We start from the raw sequence: 18,413 nt of genomic DNA on the forward strand, positions 1-18,413 counted from the left end.
TTTGTCCCCAAGCCCTAGGCCTGGGGTACGAGTATTTTCTTCGTTCTCTAATACAGCCCAATCAATCTTTGCCTCTCCCACCTCCCATTCTTTTTCCTTGAGTTTCTCGTAAATACCAGCGGGCAATAATACTTTCAATATTTTCATGATGTCGGGGTAGGTATAATCACCCATGAGTAACATATCTTTTATTTCACGGTGGAAACCTGCGGGATCTTTGTCATGACTAGGCACTAACTTCTTCATTTCTAACAGTTCCATTTTAGTTATGGGTGTGTACACAAACACACGTCTAAAAGTATTATCATCATTCTTGACTGGATGTACTTCTCGCAAGGGATTCTGTCTGTCTATGTAATACATTTTTCTTTCTGGAGGTGGAGCTGGAACAAACTGTGTGGTCAGGAAAGTACTGTATCTGTGCCGATGCTCTAGAATTATTTTAATTAAGTCGGTACCTAGACCTCTCCATCTGTTTGAGAGTAGCTCTATCAAAATATCAGGTAGGGGGCCTGGATCAGAATGTTGGCTTTTATACAATATAATAGGATGCTGAATCATGTATATTCCGGCTAATTTCTGTTCATCAGGGAAAAGATTTAAAAATGTTTGTGCTAAGCCATCATCACTATAAGTGTCAGAACTGTCAGCCCATTGGACTGCTGACCTGGCTAATTCTTGTTCATCCATAGAATTTAGTACATGGTACCCCATTCGTTCTTGAAGTATTTTATCAGTAGCCTGAAATAAGTGTTCAGGAGTTTTTGGATTTGACATGGCTGCTTGAAAAAGTCTCTTACTTTCTGGGCGTACCGGACGCATTGCATTATTAAAAGGTCTTCCCTTACCTACATATGCTATCGTTTCTCTAGTTGGTAATTGCAATGTTCCTGTTGTCGTTTCTAGTTGGTCCTCCTCCCCCGAGGACTCAGTCTTGTCTGTATCTATTTCTCTTTCGGGCTGTCTTCTTTCATGTATTTGTTCTACTGTCTTTCGTATCCTTCGATACATATTTTCTATACTATTCTGTTTATCATGTTTTCCGTCTGCTATATTCTGACCCCATTTAGTCAGTGCTTTCATGTCTTCCTGGTCTACACCAGGCCTATCTTGTTCTCTTATTAAGCAGTTTATAAAGAAACATAATATCATTTTTTGAGTGTCAACTTTCTGGTATGCCATGGCCTTGCCAATACTTTCAGGACCTTCCCCCGTTTGGACAAAATGATATATTCTGTCTAAATGATCAATCATTCCAGGTAGTAACATTAGATAGTTTGTAACTCGTCGTAGACGCACTGATGATAGCATCATTCTGTCGTCTTTACCGGGTACGGGATCATATCTACAGTCTGTAAGAGGCTCTTTAAGTATGTCGTAACTCGCTGTTTGAGGTGTACGTTGTTGTGCTAGATCCCTATAAGTCAATCGGTGTGATTGTGGCGGTGTTTGAAAACCTCCTACTGCCCCTCCCGAAGTGCCAGGTCCAAAAGGATTAAGTGGATTAATAGTAGGGAGAATAGGTGCCGGAAGGGGTGGGGGAATCTGATGTTGCGGAAGTGGCGGTAGGTTATCTCGCGGTGGAGTGCCATCAGCAGGTGGTGTGCGTGGTGGCGGAACATTAACATATTCGGGGGCTACATCGTCTAAATAGGAAGAAAGGAATATGTCTTTTGTGGCCTTGTGACGTACTTTAGTCGGGACCAATGGAGGTGGCAGATTCTTCGGTATTTCCGAAGTGGCCTTAGGTAAACCCTCGGCCAGAAGAGGATACATACCATTCATAAGAGCGTTTCGTTGTCGGTCTACTTGTTCTGTTTTTACTCGTATCCCCTCTTCAACTAATACATTTTCACGGGCTTTGTCTGAATCCTCTCTACTTTTCTCTGCTTTTCTGAGTGCTTTTTCTGTGCGTCTATGCGATTCTTTCCGCCATAGTTCAATGGCATCTTTCTGTGACTGTCTGGCTTTCTTTTTCCATAATGCTTCTTCTACTCTCATGATGCACTCGGCATCCCATGTCCCTGCAGCGGGCCATCTCTGATTCTCTGCTAAATCTTTAGTGTAATCCATCCACAAATCGAGATATAATACAGCGTCTAAGCCGTGCTTGTGGTACATAAAGTACCCTGGAGTGTCCCTGGGTGGAATGGGAACAGCTTCCTCTAGTATCCCTTTTCTAGTTCCTATCTGTCTCAGTTTAGAGAATAGCGGCATGTCTCAGCCGTACTACTTGGTACTTGATACTTACTTGAATTTGAACACAATTAATACAATAAGCACAGTAATATAGATCGAACAATCACTCATACCACGATATTAAGACACATTTAAACATTTTGAAAACGAACAACAATAATTAAAATGAAACTAGCTACCTCCATACTTGATATACTGCTAAACAGTACAGATACACTGCTAAACAGTGCAGACCGTGGCTGTGTACCCAACCCCGTCTTGACCGGGCACAAATTAATGCACTCGTCTAGATGCGTCCCCAGCAACGGTACTCACCGGGAAGCACGGAACAGAAGGCCTCGGAAACTTGATACTGGACTGGACCCTGGACTCGACTCGACTGGACTCGACTCGGTTCGTGACGCAGGTACTTCGGAACTTCGGAACTGGTGGGCCTCCAAATACCTCGGACTTTGCTCTCTCAGCTAGGCTCTGGTCGGGATCCTCCGCACTCCTCACCGCCTCGTCTGGGTGTCGATCGCAGCCTCAGTCACCTCCGTTGGCCTGAGGGAGATACAGGAAATCCTGCGGGTACGCGTAGTTGTCCTTCACGGCTGTGGCAGGGGACCGGGCCTGCAACGCACCTCCGGCGCGTGGGGTGGGGGAGGGGTCCCTATTCGGGCGCCAATTATGTGGTAAATTTTAATTACCTATGCGGAATTTATGCGGTAAATATCAATAAGAATAACTCAGTCAAAAATAAGAGACAGAATCCGGGGTAGTTGAGGTTTTAAAGGGGTTTTATTCCTTAAAAAGGAATTGGTTATTGGTTCGAACCAGGTAGCATGTGCAAGGGAACGGATAGGACATGTACAATGATTTATTAGCAGAGTATCGTATATATAGTCAATGCATTTACAATAGAAATTGATGCAGGAGGCGTAACAGCTGAAAGAAACGAGATAAGAACATGTGTTCGTAACAGAAGGCGTGCACAAGGGCGTGTGCTAGACAACGTCACTGAAAACGTAACGCAAGTAGGTGGATCCCTAGAAGAATCCTACAGTGTCAGCAAAAACATGTGGCAGAGATGCGCGCGCAGCAGTATGACGTGTGACTGACGTGAAACTGGAGGGTGAAGGGGACTTGACATTTAGCCCTACATGAGGAGACAGAAGTCTGGAGTGTCAGAACAACCTAAACCCAAATCATATCTATATCTTGTGTTTAAGGAACTGTATTATCTAGAAGGAAAGGTCTCTCGGGCAGAGGCTATTCTACACTGACTGCTAGTGCGTGCATATGCAACTACGTGTCTACGTGTAAGGCAAGGGGCCATGGGCCTACCATGGTAACGGGAGCTATGAATTACTTGCACGGAGACAGTGAGGCCGGGCCCTTTGCTCTGCAGCTGGGAAGGATGTTTTCCTAAACTACTAGACAGGAATGTATTTTCGAGGAGCGGAGCAGATAACTTGAAGGTTGAATACAGTCTTGGCAGGCAAGGCAGGCCGAGCTAGGCACCGCTCGCCACACAGGGAGTAAGTCAAGGGTCAGGAAGCAGCAGGCTGCGGCTTTCAGAGACAGAAGGCAGAAAAAGGCTCGATGGCAGAAATCAGGGCCTAACTCGCCAGAGCTAGAAAACATGAAAAGTGCGCCATATAAAGACGTTGGCAGGGCACACTTAGGAACGGAATATCCGACCCATTCATGGTGGATCTGAAAGAGGACATGTTAACGTTGGACGCAAATGTATTTGCGTCTTCATAGCTGGAAGTGGAGGGAACATGCATGTACTTGAAGCACGTACATGTAGCCGTTGGGGTCTACGATAGGGGACATAACTGACCATGAAAATTCATATTACCTCAATGGGCCAGGTCTTGTTAGTGTGTTAGTATTTGTGGAGGGGGTACTGCGTGGAACCCCCTTCCCTGAATACGACCCCAAGGACCCCCTCCAACAGGGCCCAACATATTTTTAAAAGGAGACCGGTAAAGGGTTCCAGGGAGCCCACCCCTAAGACACTGGTTCCCTACTGGGAGAGTGCAAGCATTTCCTGCCTCCATTTTCCTGGGAAGAGAACTTAACTTTGCTCCTGCCCAGTGCGAGCGGTTGCAAAATGCTGCTCGTGCTTGGACAGGATCAAAAAGAAAGGTCAGGCTCAGTCAGCACCCAGCATTGTGCTGGCTGAGGAGGTGGTCTTATGGATCCCCCTCTCATGGCTCCGAACAGCCCCAGCATTATTAGTGCACAAATGGGCACTGGGGCACCCACCAACACTTAGCCCCCTGGCTCTGGCGGCAATTCCGCCGCGGTGCTGGGGAGGAGGGGGAAGCGTGGCGATGCCATGCTCGTGACGGGACCAAGCTGTCGTAAGCCATGGGCGAGCTGTGCTCATGACGGCGTGGTTTCATCACAAATCCGCCCACTCACTAATTCGCCCACACAGGCGGGAATCTGTGCCGCGTGGGCAGAGCGGCTGCCGTCATGAGCTCACGCCGCCCGTGGCTCATGAAGGCGTGGTTCCGTCATGAGCGGGGAAGGGGTTAAAGTGACCACCTACAGCAAAAGGCGCCGGCCAGGGCCGCGAGGCCTTTGGACTCCCCTGCGACCCCCAACAAAAAATGGAGCTGTGGGTGCCCTGGGTAAGCACTTGGGCACCAACTTAAAAAAAGTTTGCCAGCTGGCGAGTTGACAGGGGTCCTGGGACTCCCCCAACTCTAAAATTAAACACATGGATGTCCCAGGTGGGCACTGGGGGACACACAAAAATATTGTAAACCCCCTGTCCAAAAAAGTGAATAATAAATAAGCGGCATGAGCCATCCATTTATTATTCACCGCTTCTCGAAGGAGCTCCCCCTAGTGCCTTGCAAGTGCTGGTTACGTTTTTCTTTTAGCTTGATGTTCCTAGAAGGAACAGGGCACCACCAAGCATTATGAAGATAAACAAACGCGTTTTGGAAATACAGGGCAAAAAATCGAGCGTGCGAGGCACGGCAACCCGTAAGGTATGTGTTACGCTGTGTATAAACATAACAGAGTTTGCATAAGTACGAAGTGAAGTTTTTAACTAAAAACAGCACGTATTCCTTGGTAGGTACACTGATAAAGGAAGAGAGCTGTACTTGAGAAAATAAAACGGTGACTTAAAGCTCAATAAAGAAGATCACAGAACTGAGGTAGGCGTTCCTTCCAACAATTTGGTTAGTATGACCATGTAAGATCCATAGAGGTGCCCAAAATTACGAATTCGTATCCCTTGTAGGATTACACAAGGCGCCCCCAACATTTTGATGCAAACCTAGCATTGCGAATAAATCAGAGAGGCTAGAGATAACCTGAGTAGAGCCTGGAATTTCCATTTGAAGTTCAAATAAAAGAAGATTTGTTTGCACTACACCCAGATATAATTATTAAGGTTAATAAAGTGATAGTATGATGTATTGAAAGAGAGGCAAACATGTAGATACCTTTCTGTTTTTTACATTTTTGTACAGAAAACCAAGGAAGCCCTGATGAGAATCTGGGTATTCAGTTCCCTAAATTCGAAACGCATCGGCACAACAAAGGAGCTTAATAGTATATGGAAAATAATTTGTTGCTTCGAGAAAATTTGAGACTTTTTGGTCAAATTGCTTCGTTAGATTACATACGTTTTTGTTGTAATTTGGATTTGATTTATTCAGTGATATTCCAAGATATTTCATTAATGTCTTTTCTTGTGTAAAAATGTGTTCTTGTGTAAGATTTTTTTCTTGTGTAAGTTTTCTACTTGTAATGTAGTATGTGAAGCATGTCTTATTTAAATGTGACCTTGAATTAGCGTTGTAAATCATAGGATATGTGTTTGTAAATGTTGCACAAAATAGATCTTTATTCTTCTTTTCATATATAAAGTTTGGTAAGTAAAAAAATTTTTTACATTCAAATCAAAAAGGTATAAATAACATATCGGTGCAAACAAGAATCAGTTGTGTTTGACCAATAAGCAAGAATAATGCGAGCTTAAAATAGTAGTGGTACAGGCAATTTTGTTGTTTGATTCTCCCTATACCTAGCACAACAAGCCAATATACCGGACTTTAATCCCACAGAAGCTAAGTCTTCATGCATCATAAAATAACTAAAATATATTGCACACTACTAAACAATAGCCCTACAACACTGCATAAAACTTGTGATGCGTGGCAGCTGGATCTGGGTCCCCTAGATAAAGATGACTGGGTGGAAGCATTGGAGTCCCCCGCGCGGCGATTGCGGCCCGTCTGCAACTTATCCAATTCAAGTATTTACACCGGGTCTACCACACCAGACTCAAGCTATGGTGTGCTGGCCTGGTCGCCTCTTCTCACTGCCAGTGCTGCGGGGCTGCAGAGGGTACCTTCTTGCACACCGTATAGCAGTGTACGTCTCTATCGAGGTTCTGGAGAGGGGTGACCACATGTTTATCGGAAGTCCTGGAGTGGGATATCCCGCTTTCGCCACAATTGGTTATGCTACACATCACTGAAGCCCTGGGCGGCAACAAATACAAGCGCCACCTGTTATTCCTTGGCCTCCCTTTGACTAAACAAGATATTGCCAGGGCGTGGAAGGATGAGTCCCCGCCATCGGTTGCAATATGAAAGAAAAGCCTAGATTTTTCCATGGGTCTGAAAATGGCAGTTAAGGCAAGAGGGTGCCCTCAGAAAAATTTTAAATATATATAGTTTTATCTAGAACATGTCCCTCCCGTTTCTGTTATCGAGGAATTGCCAGGATGATTGTACTATGCTGTGACTTAAATGCTGACTGTATTTGTCTTCAAAATGAATGGCTTAGACCCCTGTATTTAAGACCTACTTGTCACTCTGCAAGTTTTGTATGGCACTATTGTTTGTTGTAAATAGTTATATACAAAGACGTTTACTCCACAAACGATGCTACAGCAATACTGAAAATGTTGAGATCAGAATTCTTGTCAATACTTGTATATGACTGGTGTTCCTAGTGACTGGGTAGACAGAAATATCGTGGTATTAATCGCACAAACGAGTCACCTGCTCTTGAAACTGACACTGTGACAGGAACAAGTGTAACCTTGTTCATGCGATTAATACCACGATATTTCTGTCTACCCAGTCAAGACTTCTAACAGAACCATCTTACCGCAGTTACAGCTGACATCGCTAGTCACTGCAGATTCTTCAGTTGAATATATTGAAGGTGGCTCTGTTTCTTCTAAGGGGCTTTTTTCACGAAAAATTAGTCCTGATGATGATCTTATTGATGACCACAAGTAAGACCGAAACGTCGACTTAATCACCATCTCCACAGCATCAATGCTCAAAGGATACCTCTGTATAATAGTGAACTTGGTCTTCTTCTTTTACCTATGGAGTTGTTGATACGTTATGAATTGATTTGTTGATTTTTATGTACATCTATTCATAACTGCTAATATTGAATTTGTTTCTGCTTTTTATCCCCATGATTTGTACTCTCTGATCAATTTAATGCTAACATTTTCATAGAAAATTAATTTACTGTGTGCTCACTTCATTTTATCTTCTCTTCAGCTTGATTTCATTGAATGATTATGAATACCATAAGAATGATATCGGATACAATAGGGTCCAATTGTTTAATCAACCCTTAAATGCTATATGCTAAACCTTAGGTACTCAGTTCATGAATAAAATCCCTTGTAGCCATTTCTTATCCTAACCTATACATTGCCCAAGCCTACAAGGGTTTATTGGGTCACCCATATCTTCTCATACCCTTACATGTTCCAACACACGTTTGTTAGCATGATGGATTGTGCTCCCTATATACATTTTGTCACATGGACATATGAGAACATAAATGCAATGGGTAGTGTTGCAATTCAGGTGTTTCTGGATGTTAAATGTTCTCTTGGAATTAGGTATCTGGACTGAGGCACAGTCCGTGCTATTGCTACATGCTTTACAATTTCCTCAACAATAAAAGCCTTTACAGCCTGTTCCTCTAGGTGTCTCTAAATCTGTTATCATGTTGATACTCAGATCATCCCGTAGAGATTTACATTTCTTGAAAGTTATTTGTGTATTATCATTGAGATGTTTAGCTAGTGTATCATCAGTTCTCAGCACATGCCAGTGTTTCTTGAATATTTTTCTAACATACTGCTCTTGTGCTGAAAACTGAGTGATAAATCTTACATTGTTGTCATTCTCCTTTACTTTCTGCTGGTGTATTAATTCTGTTCTAGTCTTCAGCTTGACCCTCTCCTTGGCTTGTAAGATAATTTTCTTACTGTACCCTCTTTCTCCAAAGCGTTCACACATGGTATTCTCCTCCGCTATATAAGCAACCTCTTTAGTACAATTTCTTTTCGCCCATAGTAATTCCCCATACGGAATACTATAGACGAGTTGTGATGGATGGGCTCTTTCAGCATTTAAAAGACTGTTACCTGCTGTGGTTTTTCTATGCAACTTGGTCAGCAGTTTCCCATTCTCTAATTCTAGTACCACATCAAGAAATTCAATCCTTGTTCTACTTATATTCTCAGTAAAAACCAAGTTAGGCAAGTTATTATTCAAATTTAACACAAAGTTCTTAGCGGAGGTGATATCCCCTTTCCAAATGCAGAAGACGTCATCAATGAATCTTAGCCACAGGACAATGCAGCTGTCAAATTCTTCAATTAGGATGGACACCTACTCCTCCCACCAGCCCACGAATAAATTCACGTAGCTGGGGGTGAAGCAGGTGCCAGTCGCCGTGCCCTGTGACTGTTTATAAAATGATTCATTGAAGAGCAAAAAGTTGCTCGTCAAACAGAAATGGATCATATCAACCAGCATTTTGGAATGGCAAAGTACGGACAGTGACCGTGATTTGAAAAAATGTTGTATTTCCTGTATGCCTTTTTCACGTTGGATGCAAGTGTATAAACTTTGCACGTCCATAGTTATCAGTGTATAGTCCTCCTCCCAGTGAATACCAACTATTACTGTCAAAAAATGAATGGTATCCCGTAGATATGCTGGGAGACCCACCACAAATGGTCTGGGATAATGATCTATAAATCTCAATGTGTTTTACAAGAGAGACCCAATGGATGATACTATGGCCTCCCCGGTGGATTCTCAGCATCCTTGTGAAGTTTAGGTAAGAGATATAGGACAGGTATCTTTGGGTGGGTACCTTTGAGATTATTACATTTTTCCCACTCCAAAAGTCCCTTCTCTTTCCAGTCTACCAACATCTCACCAAATCTCTTGTTGGAGCTAGTAATCTCTGTAAGATTTGAGGTACGATAGCAATTGACATCCCTTAACTGCTGTAAACCTTCAGCTACGTATTTGGTCTTATCTTGTACAACTACATTGCCGCCCTTATCCGATTGACCGATGACAATGCTTTTATCATTTTTCAGAGCTTCTAGAGCTAATGATTGGGCAATCGAGATGTTTTTATTATATACCGGTAAAGTTTTATACCCGATTTTCTTTAAATCCTTTAAGACTCCCTTCTTAAAAATTTCAATAGCATGACATTGTATATTGGGGGTAAATGTAGATTTAGGTTTCAAGTTGCTACCAGGATTGATATCATGTTCTAAATCACAACCGTCAATATTAACAATCATATCCTCATGAAGATCTATCAACATATTCATGGATTTTATAGAATGCAACAATTCAGCATCATCAGTGTTTAAATTACCTAATATTTTGACAGTTTTGCCCAAAATTCTATTCTTAACTTGTGTTTCAAACCATTTTTTAAGTTTAAGTTTTCTAGAGAAGTACAACAAATCAATCCTAGTTTGGGTGTAGTTTAGATTACAAGAAGGACAAAAGGACAAACCTAAAGAAAGTAAAATCTCTTCCTCCGGGGTCAATATCCTTGCTGATAAATTTACAACATTTATTGTTGTCCAGTTTTGCCCCTTGTCAACATTTCCACGGGCTTTGATTCTTCGTTTTTTCCTTCTTTCTTTTGCCTGCTTGTTCCTCTGGTTTTTCCTGTTTCCACGACCTCGACCTCCCTGAGCACTGTGGTTGTGATATTGTTCTGTCCTTCCCTTATTTAATACTTGGAATTGTCTTAAAAATTTATTTTTTTGTGTGTCCAAGTTTGTTTTTTGACTTAAAGCTGTAACTGATGTATCTGATAAGCTTCCATCAGAGGCGTCACTTTCACTTGTTTCCACGGTTTGACTAGCAATCACATTTTGTTTCACTTGCCCTAATGTTTTATTTTCAAAAAGATGATCAAACTTTCTTTGAAAAATTAAAGTGCAGCCTGCTTGATAATCCTTGAAGTCGCGGAGGAACTTGCACTGTTTTTTAGCTGTAATTCCAATTTGGTCATCTGCACAAGTAGATTTTTCATGAATTCTTCTATAGCTTCCTTTAATACCAATTTAGTTAATTCTGCAGTCACTTTGTCAATTTCTTCTAATAGTTTGCTCCTATCTTTTAGTACATTCTTGACCAATATTCTCATCGTAGTCATTTAGCAGGAACTAGAATTGCCTGACTACTCCTCCAGCATCTCTGGATCCGGGTCTTCATATGTTGGGATCGTAAAGATCCGTAAGCCCCTTGGCACTCGTCCAACTTCAATAGACCTTTGGAGCGACTCCGCTTCCCACCACTTAGAAAGCTCCTTTTTGTGGAGTTTTTCCAATAGTGCATACAATGATTGTGCCTTGAATTCATCTGTGGTATTCGTTGTTGAGCTGATCGTGCCTCTGCCTGCACCACCCATTTGTGTAAAAAATAGTTAATTGGCAGTCTCCTTTCGCTTTGCATCTAGACCTGCTGCCATCTTTGTTGCAGATTGTAACTGAAAAGCACTCTGCAGTGCTAAGAAGCAAACAAGTGTTGTATTTGCAATATTAGCAGCTCCAGTCACCTAGTTGGCTTATAGCAATATCGGGCAATGAACACGCGTAAGTGCCACAAATGCAAAGGAGATACCACTAACCGTAGTTCGCCGGCGGTCCGTGTCCTCCGACGTTTCCTGCTCGTGAACACTCGGCAAGGGCACTCCCAGCACGGGCGCTCCGTGAGCCAGTCCTGTCAAGCTGTTTAATTAAATTGGCTCTCGCTGGGTTGACAAGCTGCGTCTCAGTGTTCCATACACAGCTATAATCCGTCTGATGATCGGTGTATCCACAACCAATCGTTCCCGCAACGTGTACACTAACCCTACTTGGGGGTCAGCTCCAGCATGCAAAATTACAAGAAATACCAGTTCCGGTTGGTTGGAACTGTCAGATCGGGCGGTCTGGTTCGGGTTACCCGATAACCCCAAATATTTCAAAAGAACTCCTTCCTAGTCAATGAAGGAAACCAGACTCTCAGAGTGCTGCAAAAGTGTCCAATTTAATGGCAAACAACAATGTGTTTTGGATTGCTCCTTCACGGTCATAGACTTAATTCACAATCTTTGCTTGGAATCACTGATGTCAATAAAGCACATTCACAATTATGCCCCAGTGGGCGAGTGAATCTATATTGGCCGCAAAATCAATTTAAATTCAATCACAAGTGGACATTTGCTTTATTGACATTGGTGATTCCATGGAAACATTCTTTGTGTGGTTAATAGCGATCGCACCTGCCCACTTGGGCGGGACCTTTGAATATGCTTTCTCAGTAGCCGCTGTTCTAAAGCAATGACTCACGCATATATATATGAAAATCATCGTTTGCGACTTATTGTAATATCAATTTGTACATTATTGTTTGTGGTGCACCTTAGCAGTTGTTGAAACCAAGCAATGACTCACGCATATAATAGTCTGGTGTGGTGTTTCAATATGGGGGCCTTAATTCCACATATGCATGAATTGCGGAGTATCACGAACATATGATTCTGGTACTTATTGATGTTATGCTCATTTTAATTTTGACAAAGTATATTTGAAAACGGAAATGTAATATTCAGTACTTGACTGTTGAAAATATTATGGTAAAGATCTTGGCAACAACATCGTCTGCATGTAAATACATTAACTAGTTCATTTCAATATATGATTTGTTTAAGTCAAGCACGATATTGTAAGATGGCCGCCACAGTTAAGCACTGTGGTAACACCAATGATGAGCACAGTCCCTTTTCCGTTTTGGTGTGAAGTATTTTGTGAATTAAGTCTATGACCTTGAAGAAGGAGCAATCCAAAACTTGTCATTGTTTGCCATTAAATTGGACACTTTTGCAGCACTCTGAGAGTCTGGTTTCTTTCATTGACTAGGAAGGAGGTCTTTTGACATATATACATATATATATATATATATATATATATATATACCAACTTAATTTCAGCGAGGACGCTCACAGCCACTCACAGCAACGGGACGGGGTCGCAACTCCCGATCTTCCAACAATCCTCGTTTTAAAGTTTGAAAAAACGAAGTCCAGGCCACCGATCCTTAGTTTCAGCGCGCATTTATTTACTGTAGCTCACTCGACGCATTTCAGAGATCTAGTCTCCTTGTTCACGAGTGCGAGTATAGGGTTCACTAAAGTTATATATACATCATGTGACATTTCACCCTGTGTAGACATAAACAACAGACTCCCGTAAAGTGCAATTCAAAGGGAGCTAGAAGGCAGACTCATGGCTGTTACTCAAATGAGAAAATCCAAAGGAAATTAAATAACATTAAAGTGAAATGAACTTCTTTAACACATAATTTTAAATATTAAATTGAACGCAATGCCATTGCGGTGTTAACGTTTCACCAGTACTACATTCTCAGCCTTAATGCCTTGCAGCGTAATTAGTTATTTGCAGGAATTGATCAGTAAATGATATATCTGCTAACCATAATGATATAGCGTCATCATCTTGTGCAACGATGTCCTCTCTTAAAAAATATTTTCATGTGTAAATATTTCCGATCTCTATATATATATATATATATATTCACATTCCACATGAAACGGGATATTGAGGAAGCAAACCCACGAGCCCACTGAATCAGGTACGCAGAAGTTTATTTTCTCGTGACAAGCGAACGCGTCTCGACCACGTCCATGGTCTTGATCACCTGACCCCATCCTGGGTTGTACACCTTTTAAAGTTTTACTCGTGGTCAAACACCACGTGACACTAAACACAAAAGAAATATCTGTCAATTTAGAATAAGTGAAGATTGCAACATTGGGGATTTCATCAATCAAAATAATACAGAGTCCTTCAATGTTAAATTAAATTAAAGAGGATGTTCCATCACATCTGGTGTGCCGTAAGGTTAAAGAAAAATGTGAGCTTTGTTTACAATTGTCTGGGAATGCCAGTTTCCCGTGTTACCTGACATAGGTGAGTTAATGTGGTGAATCCCCTTGAAAATGGGAGGGCTGGTTTGCAGGTAGGGTCTAGCACCTAAATGTGTACACCCCGTTGTGTGACCAATGCAGCAAAATTAGGGAGGCTGTTGTGTTAACCAATGGTGTGCGATGGGTCTTACCAGGGTCAGTGCTTTTGCAGTGCCCCCGATGTGCTCATCTCACATACGGTGTGACAGGGGTTTGTTATTAAATTGTGTCCCCTTTAAAAGAGGAGGACGGAACAGCATGTAAAGGTATAGTACCTTCGTGTGTGCGACTTGCTTTTTGACTAATACAGCTTGGGCAATAATCTCAAGAGTGTTGGTATAGTACTATTGTTAGTCAGGCTAGTAGACTGGTACGGTCTGGGTGATCTCTAATATATATATATATATATATATATATATATATATAAAATATTTCTTTTTTTCACACAAAAAACAAAGGTTACAAAAACATTGTAATGGTTAACGTTTGTTGTGTGAGCAAGGCAGGAAATGCTGAAACGTGACAGTAAAATTAATAAATACAGTACAGATTACAAATCTAGCACCTGTGTCGATGTTTCCGATTGAGGAAACTGGAGTTGGAGTTATATATATATTCACTGGCAAAAACACAGGTTTCGGGGACGTTATAGTTAGTTGGACATTTCACTCGTACAAAACCAGAGAAATTTGGCCGTTATAGTTAGTTGGGTTAACTATAACTCGCTGACCCTGTAATGCACTGCTGATGATGTCACATCTTACATCATTCATGACATGGTTAGTGACATCACTGATGACATCATCCAGTGACTGTGCTTCTGTAAAGTTTATATATTTTGTGTGTATATATATATATATATATATATATATATATATATATATTACCTACTGGCGGTCGCCAGTAGGTATATATAGCTAGGATTTTTTCTCTATGGAACTTTTGAAAATTCTATGTCTAATAACGTTGGCGTTTATGGACGGAATCGGCTGAAATTTTCAGGAAAATGGCACATTTTGTTTCTGATCAGCCCCTGAAAATTTGGGGGGGGTTCCGTTAAGGGGGGGGCGAGAAAAAAGGGGGGTCCCAAAACTCGTTTTTCCCATTCATTTTTCCATAGGGCGTTTGGCCTCACTTTTAGCTCGAACGGCTGAATGGATTTGCACGAAACTTGGCAAAATTGTAGGGACTGTTAGCCCGATGTGCCTTTGCTGGGTCTCAATATATGTGCTCCAGTGGATTTTGAGAAATTAACGTTTTAAAAAACAGATATATCTGTGACAGCGTCCTGGATAGCGCACTAGTTCGCGTACTATTCGCGTAACGGAGCTTTGCGAAGCGAAGCTGATTGGCTCTCCGGTGTTTGTCAACATTCTAAACAGTCTGTAGCGGACGCCATCTTGTCTCTCGGTAGGATCGAGAGACAAGAGGAGGCCAGAACGAAGGGGCAAATGCCCATAAGGGGGCATAGTAGATCCTCCTTGACCCCCTAAGTTTGATGTGGAGGCTTTAAAAGGACCCCGCTGTGAAAAAGAAAAAAAAAATGTTTTTTTTCGTGGGGTGCGCCCGGTACGCGTACCCGAAAGCGGTCTGGGGAGCGTACTATAAGGAAACAAGAATGATTGACTTTTAACTTATTGTATGTTTATCAATTGTTCGTTTTGTTGTTTTTTTATTTTTATTTTTTTTATTTACGTAGCTACATGTAGGTACCAATGCAGAGTCTATAAATTAATAAACGCCGTCTCCTTTGTAGATATCTTGCTTGTTGTTAAAGAAGTTATTGTGGTATATGGAATTCATACCATAGTCTGTCTGGAAAGCCGAAACAACATGGTGGCAGGAGATGATAAAGAGATGTTAAATACACATTGGGGATTATATAGTGGGAGAAAGGAAGTAACTATGAACAAAGTTAGTATGTAACACCAAAAAGTTGCACAGTATATTTAAAGTCTGACTTCACGTTATAATCAATTTGCTACTAGTTTTCAATATACATATAAAAATAAATAATGTGTCAAACAATTTTTGAATTAAGAAATAAAAATTTATTTTTCAGATTGTTTTTCAAAATTTAAAAGAAAATCTAAAAAATCGTGATCATTTTTCAGTAGAAAATCTACTGCATCTACACATTGCACAAGTTCATTGTTTATTGTATCGTCGTAGAAATCCTTGTCAACTTCTGTCTCCATTTGTTTTTCTGTTTCAGTTTTCAAGTTGTTTTCTTGTCTTTCCATTTTGAATTCTGAAAAATGAATTTTTAAAAAATATATCAGTACAGATAGGGCACTGTTGGGTTTCAGTACAGACAGGTAGTTTGGTTATTTAAACAGTGTTTTTTTCTTTGGGCAGTGTATGGTATCAAATTGGAAGTAGAAATATGAAGAAAATTATCAAATAAACTCTTAGTCAATTCTGAATTATACTAGAGAAGTCTAACTCTATCCTTAATTCAGGGCCGGCGCTAGGCATGGGCAGCGTGGGCTGCCGTTCAGGACCTCGCACTTAGCCCACCAGCATGGTGCCACGCACTGGTGATGTGTCATTTTGTTTTCCTGGAGATCTATCACAAAGAAAGGTGTAGCCTGCAATTAAGGTCTATTGCAGGGGGCCCCCTCCTTGGGCCTCTCATGGATGATGTCAGGAGGTATAGGGGAGGGAGAAGGAGACGCTCTTTGAATTGCAAGGAGACCATTCACAGACACTGTGGGGGGCCCATTGTCCAGCATTTTGGCGCACCCTCAGTTTTAACTTTTAGACCACAATCAATTCTCACACCTATGAAGGTGTGAGAAATGCGTGTGGATTAAAAGTTAAAACTGTGGGGGCGTCAAAATGCTGGACAATGGGGCCCCCACAGTGTCTGTGAATGTTCTCCTTCTAAGTGGTCACTTATGTAATTTGGAGGGGGCCTTGCGCACGTTCCCTTTTAGCCTAGGGCCTCGCAAATTCTTGGACTGGCCCTGCCATAACTAAAACAGAGAAGTCTATTTTATTCTATAAGTATTACAGAGTGATAGAATATAACTGTCTGAAAATGTTTTTCTAATTAGCTTTCAGTACAGAACATACTTCAGTTTTATAAATAATATCTTACCTTTTAAATATAATTTGAAGTTATCAGTTGATTTTTTGTTGTTCTGCACTTCACGAAGTAGTAGTCAAAATGGCTGTGTTTCTCTCTCTTTGTTTATATATATTCAGGTACATAACCAATCAAATGTCATGATATAATAGTAGAAATTGAAAGTAATATTTTAATTGGTTGTCATTTTCAACACTTCCGATATGTTTTGTGAAGTAATTTACCTCAGGGATTTTAGAGAGTTCTACATGCTAAATGGCTAAATGGTATTCCAACGAAATTTGTGAAAATGGTAGGGATTGGTATGTAGTATGAGCTACTGTTTAATTGGTGAAAGTGTCTCCAGTGGTTTTTCTGTAAATTACTTTCCCACCTTTTTTGAGCGAGTGCTTGTCAGTGCGTTTCCCGGTACGCGAACTTGCAGCGTTACGGGAGTCCTCCATTTTGTGTTTCGGTAGAATTGAGATATAAGATGGAGGGTAAATAATGTTCAGAATGGGTAGATTGTGGTACTTTAGATGTATCCTGTTTCCCTAAGTTTTCTGAGGGTGGCTGAGGAGGCTCATATATGTTGAGAAAAAAAAATTGATTTTTTCCCGTGGTTAGCTGCCGGTACGCGAACTGGGTAGCGTACCGGGAAGCGAATATAGGTGAAAATAAGTGAAAAAAGGTACATTCGAAATTTCAAAAGAGTACACTAAGTTAAGGTAGCTCTGAAAAGAGCTTTTGGGTTCTGTGTATGTTCTAGAAACTTATAAGTAGGAACCAATACACATTCTTAAATTTAGTATAAAAACTCTGTTCCCCTCATCTGAGAAATGCACGCCATCTCCTCTGTAGATATCTTGCATGTAGTAACGCAAGTTATTGTTGTAGATGCAGCCCATTCCATGGTCCCTCATGTAAGCTGAAACAGACTTATTTACATGCTTCCTCGATTTCTCAATTTGTGGACAAAATTGATTGGACCACCTCCATTTTTGTCTTTGGCATATATTGGAATATACCAAGGCAGTTTGAGGAAAAAGTGTCATCAATTGCTCAAAGGTGTCCTTTAAAAGAATTTCCAGACCTACCCCAGTCAAAGTGCCCAAATCGTTTCCTCCACAGTGCACTATTATGAGGTCAGGGGTTGGCAAATGTAAAAAGGTTTTCACCAATGGTATCAATTGGTGACATTTCAATCCTCTTCGACCAATCCATTTGATTTCCACATTTTGTAAATTGAGGTTGTGTAAATTTCTGTTATCAGCATACCTGTGAGCCCAGTGGATGTAGCTATGTCCAAGAATCCAGACTGAAAACATAGCTAGAGGAGTTTTTGCTGCAGTCAGTTGAAGTGTGGGAATGAAATGGCAGTTGAAATAGTGATGTTTGTAATGTAAAAAACTGTGGAGTTTAAGTGCAAATGATTCATTAGCAGTGATTGGTGTATTTCCATTGGTGAAAACAGAAAGTTAGGGTGCATGGATGTGTTCTTTGAAATATGTATTTTGAATGGTTATTTAAAAATGTAGTTATGAAAGATTGCAGTGGATTAGCAGGTGTACTGAGAGTTCAGAGTTCATTTGAAACATTGTTGTGTGAACTTGTGGCCATGACAGGTCTGGCAGGCGGTAGTTGCTATGGAAAAGAGGTAGAAAGGGCAGAGGGGGGGAAGGGTGTTGATTTGAAAAAAGTGAGGGAAGAGTTTTTATTGGCTGACATGAGAGATATGTGTGTTGAATATCAGCGTTTCGGTGCCTTTGTTGGTTCCAGCCTCTGGAGTGCATACCTTTAATTCTGGTAAAGAATAATTGGTGTGTTTCTGAGACTGTTTTGAATTTCAAAA

Source organism: Lissotriton vulgaris, chromosome 8 (assembly GCF_964263255.1).
Source record: "Lissotriton vulgaris chromosome 8, aLisVul1.2, whole genome shotgun sequence".
Classification (NCBI taxonomy): domain Eukaryota; kingdom Metazoa; phylum Chordata; class Amphibia; order Caudata; family Salamandridae; genus Lissotriton; species Lissotriton vulgaris.